This window comes from Notolepis coatsorum (genome assembly GCF_963971535.1).
Source record: "Notolepis coatsorum genome assembly, chromosome: 14".
NCBI classification, from domain to species: domain Eukaryota; kingdom Metazoa; phylum Chordata; class Actinopteri; order Aulopiformes; family Paralepididae; genus Notolepis; species Notolepis coatsorum.
Window position 1 is genome coordinate 100,530,998 of NC_140178.1, and position 17,028 is coordinate 100,548,025.

Below are 17,028 nucleotides of genomic sequence, written 5' to 3' on the forward strand. Positions count from 1 at the left end.
CACTATACAATATACTGTTGCTACAAGTAACATAAACCTCACGAGTGGAACTACCAATGGGGATAAGCAGTGCTTTACCTATACTAGTTACAGGGATAAACTGTGCTAAACAGATACTAGATACTATAATCAACAACATAGATTATACCCAATAGGCTAGATTATCACTATAAACATACTGATAAATTGCTTCCTAAACAGCTGGTAGAATTATAACATTAGTATAAGCCTTAACCATATTAATCACCAACAATAACTAAGCGTCCTCATTATGCACATATTTACACTTACTTGTGATCAGGGACGCACACATGAACTGAAGGAATCACTAAAGCCCACTAGTATATATAGATGCTGGCTATCGACTGACATGTCTAGACATGTTTGAGAGGCATCCAGCTGCAGAACAGCAGAACAGCACCCCACAGCCTTTATGTCTGAGAGGCGTCCAGCTGCAGAACAGCAGAACAGCACCCCACAGTCTTTATGTCTGCCCAGTCCTTGGGCCTTTTGTACAGCCGCCCCCTAATCCACGGTGTGGATTAGTTCATGGAAAGGCTCAACTGTCTTCCGGAGTCGTTGTCGGGGCGTCCTCTGGGATGGCTGGTAACTCAATAAGCTTGGCCACTGGTCTGGTGTAGGTCCTATCGTCCACCTGCACCTCTGCAGACCACACATTCCCGTCGGCGCTCCTGATGGTCTTCGTGACCCGTCCTACAGGCCACAGCGCTCTAGGTAGCCTCTGGTTAATCACCATCACCACCGTGCCGACAGTGAGGTTCTCTGTATCCTTCACCCAAGTCGGTCCAGAACTGGTCGGCTAACACCTGACTGTGTCGCCATCTTCTCCGACTGAGGATTTCGGATTCAGGGTACACCACTGGAGGGAGTGAGGAGTCGGGCCGCCCCATGAGGAAGTAGCACCGTGAGAGGCTGACTGTTGGGGGCTGTGGGAGCTCTTCTTCCCATGTGGTCCAGGGTTGCAGGAGATCGGCAGGTAGGTGTGGGTCATCCCAGTCGCGGTCTGTGTCCCACAGTTTCTGGACCAGAACTTTGGCCCTTATGGTGAAGGGCAGGATGCGACCTAGGGGGTCATACTGGCTTGCTAGTATCTTGTAGATATTTCTCCTAGTCGTCATTTCTTGAGCTTCCCCATGGGTCTGGGAAACCCATCTCTCACTGCTATCTGCCTTGGCCTCTTTGGGCAGGTTGCCGATCACCTCTGGCTGGTTGCTGGCCCACTGGCGGATCTCGAAGCCGCCTGTGGCCGGTGCATTCCTCATCCCGAAGGCCATGACGGTGGGTACTGCAGTACCCATCCCAGGCAACGGGAACAAGTCAGGCACCGTTATATCGTTCACCTTCCTGTAATCAGTACAGAAATCGGGGAGACACATTAGCACTTGGAAGCTAGAAGGCAAGGAGAACTCCATGGACCATAGCTAGGTTTCGCTAGCCCCTTTCCCAGGGCGCACAGAGCCTCTCTCCTCACAACCTCCCTCATTGCCACCGGACACCGATATGCGTGTTGCTTAATGGGGTCGCACTCCCAACATCAACCTCATGCTCCAGGACAGTCGTTCTGGAAAGCACATCAGACAACATCATTGGATATAACAATAACAGTTGTCTTACATCATTACCCTGCGATTCGGGCAGGTACAATAGACCAGGGGTTCCCAAACTTTTCAGGCCGTGACCCAAAAATAACGGGGTCAGAGAGCTATTATAGGAGGCAAAAAAATAAACTAATAAATTAATTTTCTTTTTCTTTTTTCTTTTTTTATAAATGGAAATGTATGGTTGAAACATGCACACGTTCAAACGCACACACACTAATAAGCATTGGAGACTTTTAACCAGGGCCGGACTGGGGAAATCATTCAGGCCAGGAAATATAGTGCAAAATATAGCCCCAGTCAGGCCACTTTTTAAGCAGGGGGTCTGGGGGTACCCCACCAGGACATTTCTTGTTACAAAGACTTCATTTCCTGCATTCTGGTGCAGGCATTTTTTTATTTGTACGCTTTAAATGCCAGTGTTTGTGATGGCATCACAAATTATTGTTAAAAAACAGGCTAGCATATGTATGATTAGCAACAACACTGATTTTGATGGATTTTCATTTTTTTTGTAATGTCAGATTCAAAATAATACAATCTTTTATTCAACTTCAGCCCTGATCATAACACCACATATTAATTTTATAATTCTAACCCTTTAAATGCCAGTGTGTGTGATGGCATATATTTGCAATATATCAAATGCAAAGTAGATTTTTCTGGGGGGGATTATTACAGGCTAGCATGTGTCAATGATTAGCAATGTTACGTGCCCCCGTGGGGAGACGCAACACTAGGCCACAGACAGGATAGGTGAGGATGCAGTGACACAAAACACCATAGACGGATTGTAAAATAACAATATTTATTTTACACAAATGAGATCAGCAACACAGAGAGCAAAGAGGACCTACCAGTGAGCACCAAATAATATCAAAATGAAACAAAAGCCCCCCCCCCGTTACAGGCGCGGACGCCCCAAAGTACAGGAGGTGGTGCTCACTCTAAGCTGGTGTCTTTAACAGTAGTTCTCCTACGTGATGCAGATGTAGACCCCAGGGTTTCTTCCTGCCCTCAATGTCCCTGTGTGCGAAACAAAAGGTTAGAAATAGGAAAAGAAACAATTATCACATATAGGGTGATAATTGGATACACAACTACACAACACAGGTTATGGGTTACAGACAAAATGTATAATAGGTAGGAACATACAAGAAACAACTATACAATACAAATTATAGGCAACCAGAGCGTTCACCAGCTCTCACACCATCTGTAGCTCAACAGAGCTGTAAGTGGCTCATGTAACAGACATGAGCCCCACAGAGCTTTAACTAGCTCTCTCAATACCACAAGCCCAACAGAGCTTTACCTGGCCTATGAACAAAATATGAGTCTATACACAAAACAAATGAGAGCCCCTTTTACAACACAACCAGATAGTTACCATACACCGACCGGGCTCTAGCTAACAATGCATACACAGGGATTATATGAAGGGATGTGGAGGCCAATTAGGCTGATGAGCCTCAGCTGTGGTTGCTGCTGCTTCTTCTGTTGGTTGGAGTGGAATGGTGATTGACCCTGAGAGGTAGATAGATTATATAGGAGGGAGACAAGAAAACACTACAACCTGCCTACATACATAACACATATTATATATATACATAATAACCCATACAATATAATATTACATGCATACATAATGAAATAAGGAATGAAATAAGGACAGAGTCCGTAACACTCCCCCCCCCCAAGGAGTCAGCCCATGGCCGACGAAAACACACACCATCAGTCACCATAGAACAAATAAAACAAACACCCAACCATCCCGAATAGCAAAACACCTGTTTCAACAGGCTACCCCCGAGAAAGGGCATCGGCAAACACATTCTCTGTGCCTTTCTTGTGCCGGACCACCACGTTATACCCCTGCATAAGCAGAGACCACTGCATCAACCGCTGGTTGTGGTTATACATGCGGTGCAAAAAAACAAGTGGGTTGTGGTCTGTGTGGACCACCACAGGCTCCACACTCAACCCCACATAGACCTCCAAAAATTGGAGCGCCAGCAGCAATGCCAACGTCTCCTGCTCTATTGTTGAGTAGCGTGTCTGGCTGCCACTAAACTTCTTTGAGAAGTAGCCCACAGGATGGACCAAACCCTCGGAATCCACCTGCATCAGAACCGCACCAGCACCCACACAACTCGCATCAACCTCAATAGAAAAAGGCTTACTGAAATCAGGAGCATTTAGAACCGGAGCACTACATAAAAGGGCCTTACAGCTCTCAAAAGCCGCTTGACACTTGGCCGTCCACTGGTATGGCACCAAGGGACTGATTAGGTCAGTCAGAGGGGCTGCAACCAAGGAAAAATTCTTACAGAACCCCCTGTAGTAACCCGTCATCCCAAGAAAACGACGTAGCTCTCGTCGTGTGGTCGGTACTGGGAACATGGTTATGGCCTCTATTTTGGCTCCCAGAGGACGCACCTTACCACCGCCCACCTGTTTCCCCAGGTAGGTCACTGTCGCTTTACCGAACTCGCATTTTGCCAAGTTCAGTGTCAGAGAAGCGTCTGCCAACCGCTGGAATACGGTTCTCAATGAGCTCACATGAGCAGACCAACTCACTGAATGCACCACCACATCGTCCAGATATGCTGTGCAGTTGGGCACATCCCCCAACACTATGTTGACCAGTCTCTGAAACGTAGCCGGTGCGTTACGCATCCAGAACGCCATCACAGAATACTGCAGGAAAGCATCGGGCGTAGCAAACGCAGATATTTCAGAGGCCCTTGGCGAGAGTGGCACCTGCCAGTACCCTTTTAAAAGATCCAATTTCGTCACATACCGGGCTGACCCAATGGTATCTACACAATCGTCGATGCGCGGCATAGGAAAAGAATCAGGAATGGTTACTGCATTTACCTTTCGATAATCAGTGCAAAACCGATGAGTGGTGTCTGGTTTCGGAACCAGCAGGCATGGTGAGCTCCACGGGCTCAAACTGTGATGAGCCAAATCATGCTCCAGTAAATATGCCACCTCCTGTTTCATTATTTCCCTTTTTACCGCATTTACCCTATAAGGATGCTGTTTGACTGGCCTTGCATTACCGACATCAATGTCGTGTTCCAGAACGGTAGTGCGGGTTGGGACATCCCCAAACAAAATGGGATAACCGCTAATGAGCGCCACCATATCAGCTTCCTGCTCCTTACCCAAGTGTGGCATCAGGGAGGGAAGGATCAACAACATCTCTGAGTTGCATAAACGAGGAGTCTGCTGCTGGACCCCACAACCATTCAAACCATCTTCATCACTTATTGGCAGAGTAGAAGTCAAGTCAAGTCAAGTCAAGAGTTTTAATTGTCACGGCATACAGGTATACAATGAAATGCGGGTGGTCTTGCCCGCAACGATGTGCAATACAGTGGTACATATAATAGAATCAAAAGAAGAAACAACATTGTGCAGTAACAGATAGCAGGTAACATGGAGTGACATCTCGGTATCTGTACATAGTTATTTACAGCGCATGTGTGACATGCTAGTTAGCTTTGGTAGTGCAATACACTGTTCCTGTTATTCTAATTTAAAGTGACCTTTCCTTTGGCCATAAGTGTGCGTGTGTGCAACATGAGTGTGTGCCCGCTCATGTTAAAGTGTTAAGTGGCTGCTCGTGTGTGAGCGTGCACAGTGTGCGTGTCGTGTGTGTGTTCATGTGTGCTTGTGTGTGGAAGGAACAGCAACTACATATGTCTAAACTGAACACTGTGACCTCTTTTTTTTCTTCTAATTTTTACTATGTTTTTATTTCATACTTATCTTGTCATGCACAGTCTCTGGAGCGCAACAGTAAGAAGCATTTTGTACAAAAGTATTCTGTACTTCTGTATGACAACTATTAAAGAAACTTGAAACTTGAAACTTGAAACTACAGTCACCGCTGGAACAGCTCCCACAGCGGCCCCTGGGGGCGTACTTTGTTTCTCCAGCTGCAGGTTGTCCCTGGGAAGATAACGCTTCAACATATTAATGTGACAAACCGCTGGCACAGCTCCCACAGCGGCCCCTGGGGGCGTACTTTGTTTCTCCAGCTGCAGGTTGTCCCTGGGAAGATAACGCTTCAACATATTAATGTGACAAACACGGGTTTTCTTTCGCCTGTCAGGCGTCCTGACTACATAGTCAGTATTGCTCAATTTCTGCTCGATAGCATAAGGGCCAAAAAAACGAGCACTCAAAGAAGAGCCAGGGATGGGGAACAGAACCAAAACCAAGTCCTCAGACTGGAAAGAACGTGGAACCGCTTTTTTGTCAAACTGCCGTTTCATTGAACCCTGAGCAGCAGAGAGACTCTCTTTAGCGATACTACACGCCTCATGCAGCCGCTCTTTAAATCTACACACATAGTTCAAAACCCCTCTCTTTGGAGGTACGGTGTGCAGAGCCTCCCCCATTAACTGATCCTTTAATACTCTCAAAGGACCCCTTACTGAATGCCCAAACACCAGCTCTGCTGGGCTAAAACCCAGTGACTCCTGAACTGTTTCTCGCACAGCAAACAGAGCTAGGGGAACACCTTCATCCCAGTCTCTGCCGCTCTCCATACAATACTTGCGCAACACCGACTTGAAGGTCTGATGCCACCTCTCCAGGGCACCTTGTGACTCAGGGTGATACGCACTTGAGATCCTGTGAGAAATAGACAATGATGATAACACCTGCTCAAATATTCCTGAAAGGAAGTTAGTACCTTGGTCCGTTTGTAAGACTTTTGGCAGCCCGAACGTAGAAAAAAACTTGATCAGAGCTTTCACTACAGACTGAGATGTTATCTTTCTAAGAGGAATAGCCTCAGGGTACCGAGTCGCTACACACATAATTGTAAAAAGGAACTCGTTACCAGACTTCGTTCTCGGCAGGGGACCAACACAATCCACTAGCACATGCTCAAACGGCTCCCCCATAGCTGGGATTGGGCGAAGCGGGGCAGGTTTAATAACCTGATTAGGCTTCCCTGTAACTTGACACACATGACAAGAATTACAGAACCTGGTCACATCCCCCTTTAACCCGGGCCAAAAAAAGTGCTTCAAAACCCTGTCATTGGACTTGGTGATGCCTAGATGTCCCGACCAAGGATGATCGTGAGCTAAAGACAAAACAGACTGTCGATACGGTGTTGGCACAACAATCTGGGTAACATAACTCCACTCATTACCAAAATCCATCCGTGATCTCCACCTCCGCATTAGCACATCATTCTCAACAAAATAGGCTACCTCCTTGTTCTCAGCTGTCTCTGGGGCAAGAGCAGCAGCAAAACATTTAGCTAAACTAGCATCCTCCTTCTGAGCAACGATCAGATTACCTCTAGTCATGGGTAAATGCGTTGTCTCAGAGGTGAGCGTATCCTGCTGAAGCGCATTACTGTCACTCGTCTCTATAGCAGGTGGAACAAACATAAGCGGGGAAACAGGCGCGCCAGACAACTGTGTAGCTAGCACAGACTCCGACAGATCAACTACCTCACCCAACTTACGTGCCTGAGCACGGGTGACTGCACAAACTGTAAACACCTGGGGGAACTGTTGCGCCAACACATCTGGACGCAAAACCTCAGGGCGCTCTAAAACCTCCAAAACGGGCATAACTCGGCCACCCGCGATGTCGTTACCCAACAGGAAAGTGACACCCCGTACCGGTAACGACGGGCGAATGCCCACTTTGAACACCCCCTGTGCTAAACCACAGTTTAAGTGTATCAGATGGAGGGGCACCGACACAAAACCCATCTCGATCCCCTGCACCAACACACTTGAGCCATTGGATGACTCATGATTAAACGGTAGCACGTCCGACAAGATAAAAGACTGCGCTGCCCCAGTATCTCTCAGTATGCGCACCGGACGCTGGTCCAACTCACTACCACTGAGAGAAACCATGCCGTCCAACATAAACGGTTCGTAACTGGGCTCCAGGTCACCACACATTTTTGTGGGGACTACTGACTGTGGAACTATCACTGTCTGCACCAAACCAACCTCCTTTGGTCGACCACTTGGCGTAGACTGTGTGCGTTTATACGCTTGACAGTTCTCTCTAATATGACCCACCCGGTGACAATGATAGCATTCCCGCTCCTCCCTGTAGCGGGGAGATAACAAACGTGGTGGGCTAGTGTGCACTCTAGCTGGAGCCCGAGCAGAGGGACAAAAACCTCTATCCTCCTGTCTTAGTGTACCAAATGACTGTTTATGAGTAAGCACAAACTCATCAGCGAGCACCGCCGCTTGTGCCAACGTCTCAACTTTATGCTCATTGAGATAAGTCACTAAACGGTCATTTAGGCTATTTTTAAACTCCTCCAGTAACATTAATTCAGACAGAGAATCAAAATCAGCTACATCACAAGCCCTGCACCACCGATGAAATAGGGATTCTTTCTCCCGAGCAAACTCCACAAAAGTCCGGCCAGGTAACTTTCTGTGAGTTCTAAACTTTTGCCTGTACGCCTCTGGCACTAACTCATAGGCTCTAAGCACAGCCGTCTTGATTAAGTCATACGACAAACTGTCAGTCAGAGGGAGGGCAGACAGAATTTCCTGGGCTTTTCCCGTTAGCTTACATTGCAGTAAGAGAGCCCAGACCTCTTTAGGCCACTTTAAAGACGTAGCCACCCGCTCAAAAGCATTAAAATAGGAGTCTACCTCCACCTCACGAAATTGAGGTACTAAAGAAATCAGTCTACTCACATCGTAAGCCCCCACCGCCGTGGAAGAGGGTTGAGTAGGACTCCCAATCTTAGCAGCTTCAAGCTCCAACTGCTTCATTTTAATCTCGGCGTCCACCCGGTGGCGGTCAGCGTCCAGCTGGCGGGTTGAGACCTCAGCCTCCAGACTCCATTTTCCTAATAGCCAACCTGTGACTATTTTCCTCCTTCTGCGCCTCGAACTGCAACCGTGCTAAACCCAATTTTAGACTGGCCTCCTCAGCACTCCCACTAGGGAAAGATGCTGCACGTCCGTGCTCTGGAGACGTGACACCCGAAAGGGGAGGCTTATCCTCTACCCCGTCTTGAACCGGGTCTACCACCGGAGGTTCCTCGCCCTCCTCGTCTGTGACTAGAGGGGAAGAAACAAAAGACGCTCCCTCACCGACACCGAGCACCTTGTTCCACACCAATATGCGCACCACCTCTTCTCTCAGGTCAGCCTTTGCCAAACTTTTAGAAAGGGCGACCTGAAAATGCGAGGCGATGGCAAACAAGTCTTCCCTCCTACACTGATCCAAACGATCAACAGAGGGATCACCCAGGAACTCCTCCACCCCAAAAGACGACATCCCTACCCAGACCAGTGCACACACACACCAAAAACACACCTAACAAACTACCACCCAAAACCCTAATCAAGCAACGTGCCCACCGCACACCAACACCAAATGTCTGTCGCCCAACTACCGAGCCCCCATTTATGTTACGTGCCCCCGTGGGGAGACGCAACACTAGGCCACAGACAGGATAGGTGAGGATGCAGTGACACAAAACACCATAGACGGATTGTAAAATAACAATATTTATTTTACACAAATGAGATCAGCAACACAGAGAGCAAAGAGGACCTACCAGTGAGCACCAAATAATATCAAAATGAAACAAAAGCCCCCCCCCGTTACAGGCGCGGACGCCCCAAAGTACAGGAGGTGGTGCTCACTCTAAGCTGGTGTCTTTAACAGTAGTTCTCCTACGTGATGCAGATGTAGACCCCAGTGTTTCTTCCTGCCCTCAATGTCCCTGTGTGCGAAACAAAAGGTTAGAAATAGGAAAAGAAACAATTATCACATATAGGGTGATAATTGGATACACAACTACACAATACAGGTTATGGGTTACAGACAAAATGTATAATAGGTAGGAACATACAAGAAACAACTATACAATACGAATTATAGGCAACCAGAGCGTTCACCAGCTCTCACACCATCTGTAGCTCAACAGAGCTGTAAGTGGCTCATGTAACAGACATGAGCCCCACAGAGCTTTAACTAGCTCTCTCAATACCACAAGCCCAACAGAGCTTTACCTGGCCTATGAACAAAATATGAGTCTATACACAAAACAAATGAGAGCCCCTTTTACAACACAACCAGATAGTTACCATACACCGACCGGGCTCTAGCTAACAATGCATACACAGGGATTATATGAAGGGATGTGGAGGCCAATTAGGCTGATGAGCCTCAGCTGTGGTTGCTGCTGCTTCTTCTGTTGGTTGGAGTGGAATGGTGATTGACCCTGAGAGGTAGATAGATTATATAGGAGGGAGACAAGAAAACACTACAACCTGCCTACATACATAACACATATTATATATATACATAATAACCCATACAATATAATATTACATGCATACATAATGAAATAAGGAATGAAATAAGGACAGAGTCCGTAACAAGCAACAACAGTTTTTTGTAAGGGTCCCGCCTCCACCAATCACATGCGGCTCCTTTTGTGTGTGTGTGTGAGAGCAAGAGAGAGAGAGAGAAGAGAGAGATAGTTCTCCAACTTGTGTGAGTTGCAGTGATCTCCTGGTTGTTCCCCACCTAGGTTATCTAACTATTGCGCTGCTGCAACTAGAAACACTGTCCTGGCCTGCTTCTAAGTTCAGTGGCCTGACACATTTTTTAAATTTTAATTTTTTTTAAATCATCTGACCCTCCTGTGGGTCGCGACCCCCGACTTTGGGAACCCCTGCAATAGACAAGCAGTGACGTCACTGATGAACTCAGAGTTAGTCAGCCCCGTCTGCTGACCCTCGGACAGCACCTTCAAATCATCATCCGGCAGGGGGTTTACACATGTTAACAAAACAGCTGGAACAGCTCCGGGGCTGCCAGACTGCCCCTCCTGTGTCCTCCCACCAGCTCGGGTGAGATACTTCTTTAACATGGTGATATGACACAAACGTGTCTTCCTGCGCCTCTCGGGCGTACATATTACATAAGTAGTGTCTGACACTTTTCTCTCCACTTTATAGGGCCCTGCAAACCAGTGTGGTATATTTTGAACATAGATCATAACGGCATAGCTCAAATCAAACTAATGTGTAATAGTCTTATAGAAACAGTCAAAGTGGAACAATTGGCAATCAAATATAGTTTAAACCTGATTTGACTAGGGTGACTTAGCTCATAGAGTGTGTGTGTTTACAAAGACCTTGTGCTCACTCCAGGAGGTCATTTGCATATAGTGGCAGCTGAAGTAACAATAGAGAGAGGTTGTTAAACGGGTTCGGTGGCTAATCAGGAAGATAACCTACTTCCCCTTAGGGGGTTGTAGAACAAAGGCTCGCCACCTGAGTGGGGGACAGGAAGCTAAACACATATGTTCCTATGAACATATGTGGCCACCTGGTTTGCTAATAACTAAGTACATCTTCAAAGGTCTGGTAACCCATTTAGATTAGTTTGATATGAAATATAATTAGGCCTGTTTACATTGTGGTAATAATTCTGAAGTCATACTAAACTGTGTAAAATCATATGATTAATGAAACTGTATAAAAGCATATTATTAATGAACGCTAGAGTATAAACTTAAATCCACTACAGAATAAGATTAGTTTTCACTTAAGGTGAAAATAGGCTTAATGATAAGAAATGTGTTTTAAGTATGATATCTCTGGGTTCATGTAATGAATGGTAATTCAAATATAGATATTATGAAATGAATAAATGCCAATATTAGGTTGTAATTGATGGTTGTTCTCTGGGCTTAAACAAAGTAAGGGGGGGTTGGCCTATTAAGCCAAACCCCTATTTTCAAATCCAAACTTAGCAGGCCTGGCATTGGAGGAAAGAATTTGATGATGTCATCACACAGAGACGCTGGGCCTTGGGATATAATGGGAGGTTGTGATGGTGAGGGGGACAATGAAACCCAACTCACCAGGAGGAACCACACCCATCTACACACGATGCGGGCAGGTCAGCAGCACAACAAAGGACATCGCTTTTGGAGGGAAAAACAGAACTATACTTTGTTCACTAGCCAAGAGAACAAAGCCATCAACGACTTATCAACTCTACTGTAATATTAGTCTGGTTGTGATCAAGACGGCATAGTGTCTTTGATCACAACTATAGCATTCTTTACTTTTAATTGAAACAGATCATTTTTTGTATAACTTTGTGGATTTAATAAACCACTCTGTTTGAAATAACTACCCTCTTCCCTCCTTATTTCTCCTGCCTGCACCGCTGAGCGTCATAAGTATTTCCCAAGGCTTTAAAGTTTTTGAATCACAACGCAGAGCAGATCAGCGCCGGTTCTAATACAGAGCAGAACCGTTTAGCTTGGGAATATACAACACCAGGCAGAGAGCGCTGACCCAGGCATGGGCAGCAAGACCACCTTGATTATAGTATCTAGTATCTGTTTAGCACAGTTTATCCCTGTAACTAGTATAGGTAAAGCACTGCTTATCCCCATTGGTAGTTCCACTCGTGAGGTTTATGTTACTTGTACTCTGGCGACCCCCCCCCCCCCCCCCATGCGGCGGCTCGCGACCCTCCTGTGGGTCGCGACCCCGACTTTGGGAACCCCTGCAATAGACAAGCAGTGACGTCACTGATGAACTCAGAGTTAGTCAGCCCCGTCTGCTGACCCTCGGACAGCACCTTCAAAATCATCATCCGGCAGGGGGTTTACACATGTTAACAAAACAGCTGTAACAGCTCCGGGGCTGCCAGACTGCCCCTCCTGTGTCCTCCCACCAGCTCGGGTGAGATACTTCTTTAACATGGTGATATGACACAAACTTGTCTTCCTGCGCCTCTCGGGCGTACATATTACATAAGTAGTGTCTGACACTTTTCTCTCCACTTTATAGGGCCCTGCAAACCAGGCAGAGAGCGCTGACCCAGGCATGGGCAGCAAGACCAGCACCTCATTGCCAGCCTCGAATTGCCGCCCCACCGCCTTTTTGTCAAACCTCTCCTTCTTTTCCCCCTGGGCAGAGGCGAGGGCTTCCCTAGCCAACGAGGATGCACAGTGGAGACGCTCCTTACACTGGGAGACTAAATCAAACACACTTGACTTAGGAGAACCAGACAACATTATCTCTTTGAGCATCTTTAATGGACCGCGCACACCGTGACCAAACACTAGCTCTGCAGGGCTAAACCCAAGTGACTCCTGCTTAGCATCCCTAATAGCAAATAGTACAAATGGCACACCCTCATCCCAACCACAACCTGTATCAACACAGCATTTTTTCAGCATTGCCTTCAGTGTCTGGTGCCAGTGCTATAGTGCCCCCTGTGACTCAGGGTGATAAGCACTAGACACTGTATGAGTGACACCCAAGGCCTGCAATGATTGATCAAAGGTTTTAGACATGAAATATGTCATTTGGGCAGTCTGTACTATTTTTGGGAAACCGAATGTTGTGAAAAACTTGGTCAAGGCGTTGTTAATGGCCGGAGCAGTAATTTTCCTCATAGGTATCGCCTCCGGGAAACGGGTGTGTACAAAAGGCCCAAGGACTGGGCAGACATAAAGACTGTGGGGTGCTGTTCTGCTGTTCTGCAGCTGGACGCCTCTCAGACATAAAGGCTGTGGGGTGCTGTTCTGCAGTTCTGCAGCTGGATGCCTCTCAAACATGTCTAGACATGTCAGTCGATAGCCAGCATCTATATATACTAGTGGGCTTTAGTGATTCCTTCAGTTCATGTGTACGTCCCTGATCACAAGTAAGTGTAAATATGTGCATAATGAGGACGCTTAGTTATTGTTGGTGATTTATATGGTTAAGGCTTATACTAATGTTATCATTCTACCAGCTGTTTAGGAAGCAATTTACCAGTATGTTTATAGTGATAATCTAGCCTATTGGGTATAATCTATGTTGTTGATTATAGTATCTAGTATCTGTTTAGCACAGTTTATACCTGTAACTAGTATAGGTAAAGCACTGCTTATCCCCATTGGTAGTTCCACTCGTGAGGTTTATGTTACTTGTAGCAGACTGATTAATAAGTACTAGTAATGCTGATGTCTTTGTTTCCTCCCCATTTAGAACCACACACACTCTCACATACTCCCACCATGTTAATGGGAAATAGAAGTAGAAATTGCCGGTGCATCTGTCTGACCATTGATAAATAAGAAATAACGGTGGCAGAACTTGAGAACTATTAGAAGTTTCTTACACTTAATCACTAAACCCTCCGTGGACTCTAGTGCAGTGTATAATATGACCGATAGGGTATACAGAGCCTCATCTGCACCTTTTTGTCTAAGAATGACTAAGAGAATCCAGTCAGAGGGAGGCTCGGCCTCTGCGGATAAAGACACCACCATACACTTCTAGTGGGTCATAAGTGATGATCAAGAGGGATTATGTTTGTATGTTGTTTTTTAGGATAATTGTTGAATGTCGGATATTGCGTATTGGCTAGACATCATAACCTGGACTATACAGTATATAGAGAGAAGGAATAAAACGCTGTGAGACAGGATTCGTGTATCAAGGAAGCAACATTTTTATTTGTGAAGGTCGCTCTTATATACACACACTCAGCTGGTGTCAATCAGTCAATCACTCTGAATGGATGACGGGAGAGCACACTCATTATTGTCAACACCCCCACTTGCTATCCTACTGACCTATCTAAACTGGAGAAGGAAAAATAATAACAAAAACAATTTAATAACAATCAGTTATTGTAACACTTTTACATTCCATTAAACAAACGAAGGCCGTCATTGATATGGTTCCTCTCCTGAGTGAAACAAAAACATAAATCATTAGATTTCATTATTTACACAGTCCGTTTTTTCACTGGCACTCTTTTATAACTTTTGAAATAAACAAGAAAAACTAAAAATGTGACCACTTGGTCACTACTCACACTGATGTGGTTTCTCTCCCAAACATAACCTTTGAGAACCTATTTAGTTTGTCCTTAGTTGCTGGTTTGGTAAATACATCAGCCACCATTTGATCTGTGGGACAGTATCGCAAACAGATCTGTCCATTTAGTACTGTAGATCTGATAAAATGGTACTTTATGTCTATGTGTTTGCATCTTTGTCTGCGGACTGGGTTCTTAGCTAATGCTATGGTTCCCTGATTGTCCTCATGGACAATGGGTGGTGCATACTTACATGCATCCATATGTGTCAGCAGTTGTACCAGGTGTAAACACTCTTGGGTGGTTGCAGCTAGTGCCATGTACTCTGCTTCACATGTGGACAATGCCACCGTCTGTTGCTTTTTGGTCTTCCATGAGACCAATGGACCAGTCTCATGTAGACTAACACAGTACCCTGTTGTGCTGCGTCGGTCTGTGACATCTGCTGCCCAGTCCGCATCACTGTAAGCCTGTAACCTCAAATCAGAATTACACTTCTTGTAACACAACATTTTATCACTGGTGCCCTTTAAGAACCTCAATACATGTTTGACAGTAGCCCAATGTTCCTCAGTTGGTTTGTTAAAATACTGAGACAGTTTACTCACTATGAAACACAGATCTGGCCTAGTACACATAGTAAGATAGATTAGGCTACCAACCACCTCTCTGTACCGGGTGACATTGTTCATTATTCCTGCCCCTTCAGTGTAATCGAGTGCCCGCTCACATGGTGTTGATCTGGGTTTACAGTCCTGCATGTCAAACCTCTCTAGCATGTTCTTTACACACTGCTTCTGTGACATTGTCACACATCCATCGCACTGTTCAAAGTCGATTCCTAGGAAGTGTGTCAATCTGCCCATATCCTTCATCTGAAATTTCTTTGTGAGCATCTCTTTTACAGCCTTCATTGCATTCTCATTACTGGCTGCAAGAACCAAATCATCAACCCATATAATCATGATTACCTTCTCATGCTCAGTTTCTCTTGTATATACACAGTGATCAGCAGGGTTTTGCACAAATTCATTCACAATTAGATAGTCATGTAACATGTTGTTCCAATTCCGGCCAGACTGTTTTAGACCATACAGTGACTTCTCTAGTTTACACACCAATGTCTCTGTGCCAGATGTCTGTTCATAACCCTCTGGCTGTTCCATGTATATCTCATAATCTATCGGTGCATGTAGGTAGGCAGTTTTAATGTCCATCTGATTTAAAATCAAATTTTCTTTCTGCATCAATACTCTGACACTTGTCAGGTCGGCTGTGGGAGAAAAAGTCTCTCCATAGTCAACACCCCTTTTCTGACTGTAGCCTTTAGCAACATATCGTGCCTTGTATTTATCTGTACCATCTGCATTTTTCTTGATAGCATACACCCATCGACCCCCCACTGCAACTTTGCCCTGTGGCAAGTTGGTCAAAGTAAATGTACCGTTCTCTCTCAGTGATTGCATTTCATCCTCCATGGCACTGACCCATTCCTTTGATTCGGGTGACTTCACTGCATCACTGTAAGTTAAAGGTATGTTACACAACATTTTGTAACAATAATCAACATTAACCTGTGTCTGGGCTTGACTTACTTCATATACACTATCACCAAAATAATCTGGCTTCTTCCGGTCCCTAGAAGGATAGCGAGGAGACTCCTGTTTGACCTCCTGTTCCTCTCTAGCCTGATCCTGGCTGTTCTCTGGCCTGGTCACAGGAATCTGCTGTTTAGCAGTCTCTGGACTAGCATCCATTTGTTTGCTTGGGCTAGCCCTAAGTGGCCCACCAAAATCCTCATCATCTATGGATCTCTCAGTCTGTGTCTGCTGCTCACCTACTGTTTTTGGCATAAATTTGACCAGCCTGTGCTTCCTCACCTTTCCACTGTCGGGGTAGAAAACCAGGTAAGCTGGTCTCTTCTTGTCATGCCCGACAAAGAAGCCCTTCTCACTCCAAGGGTCTAACCTTTTCTTGTGCTGTCTGTAGGCATAACACAGAGTTCCAAACGTCTGCATCCTAGACATATTAGGACGTTTCCCTGTCAGCAGCATGTGAGGTGTCTGTTTAGTGCGATTGTTAAAACATCTATTCCTTACTTGAGCTGCAGTCTGTACTGCATAAGGCCATAATGCTTTTGGGAGCTTGCTCTCTAATAGCATGCATCTAGCCATGTCGAAAAGAGTCCTAAACTGGCGTTCTGCAGTACCATTCTGATGTGGCGAATATGGTGATGACGTCTCATGCTTTATACCATTTTTCCTCAGTAGCCCTTGGTACTCTTTACCAGTGTATTCTGTACCATTATCAGACCGGATGCGTCTGATCCTCCCATATGAGGCGGTGTCAGCTATGAACTGCTCTGTTGCTTGCACAGTATCACTCTTATGCTTCAGATGATAGATAAACACAGTACTTGAGTAGTCGTCAGTAAACGAAAGTGTAAATCTATGCCCATCTATGGACACTGGGTCAATAGGACCTGCTAGGTCTGTATGCACCAACTCTAGAACCTTTTTGGCTCTCACATCAG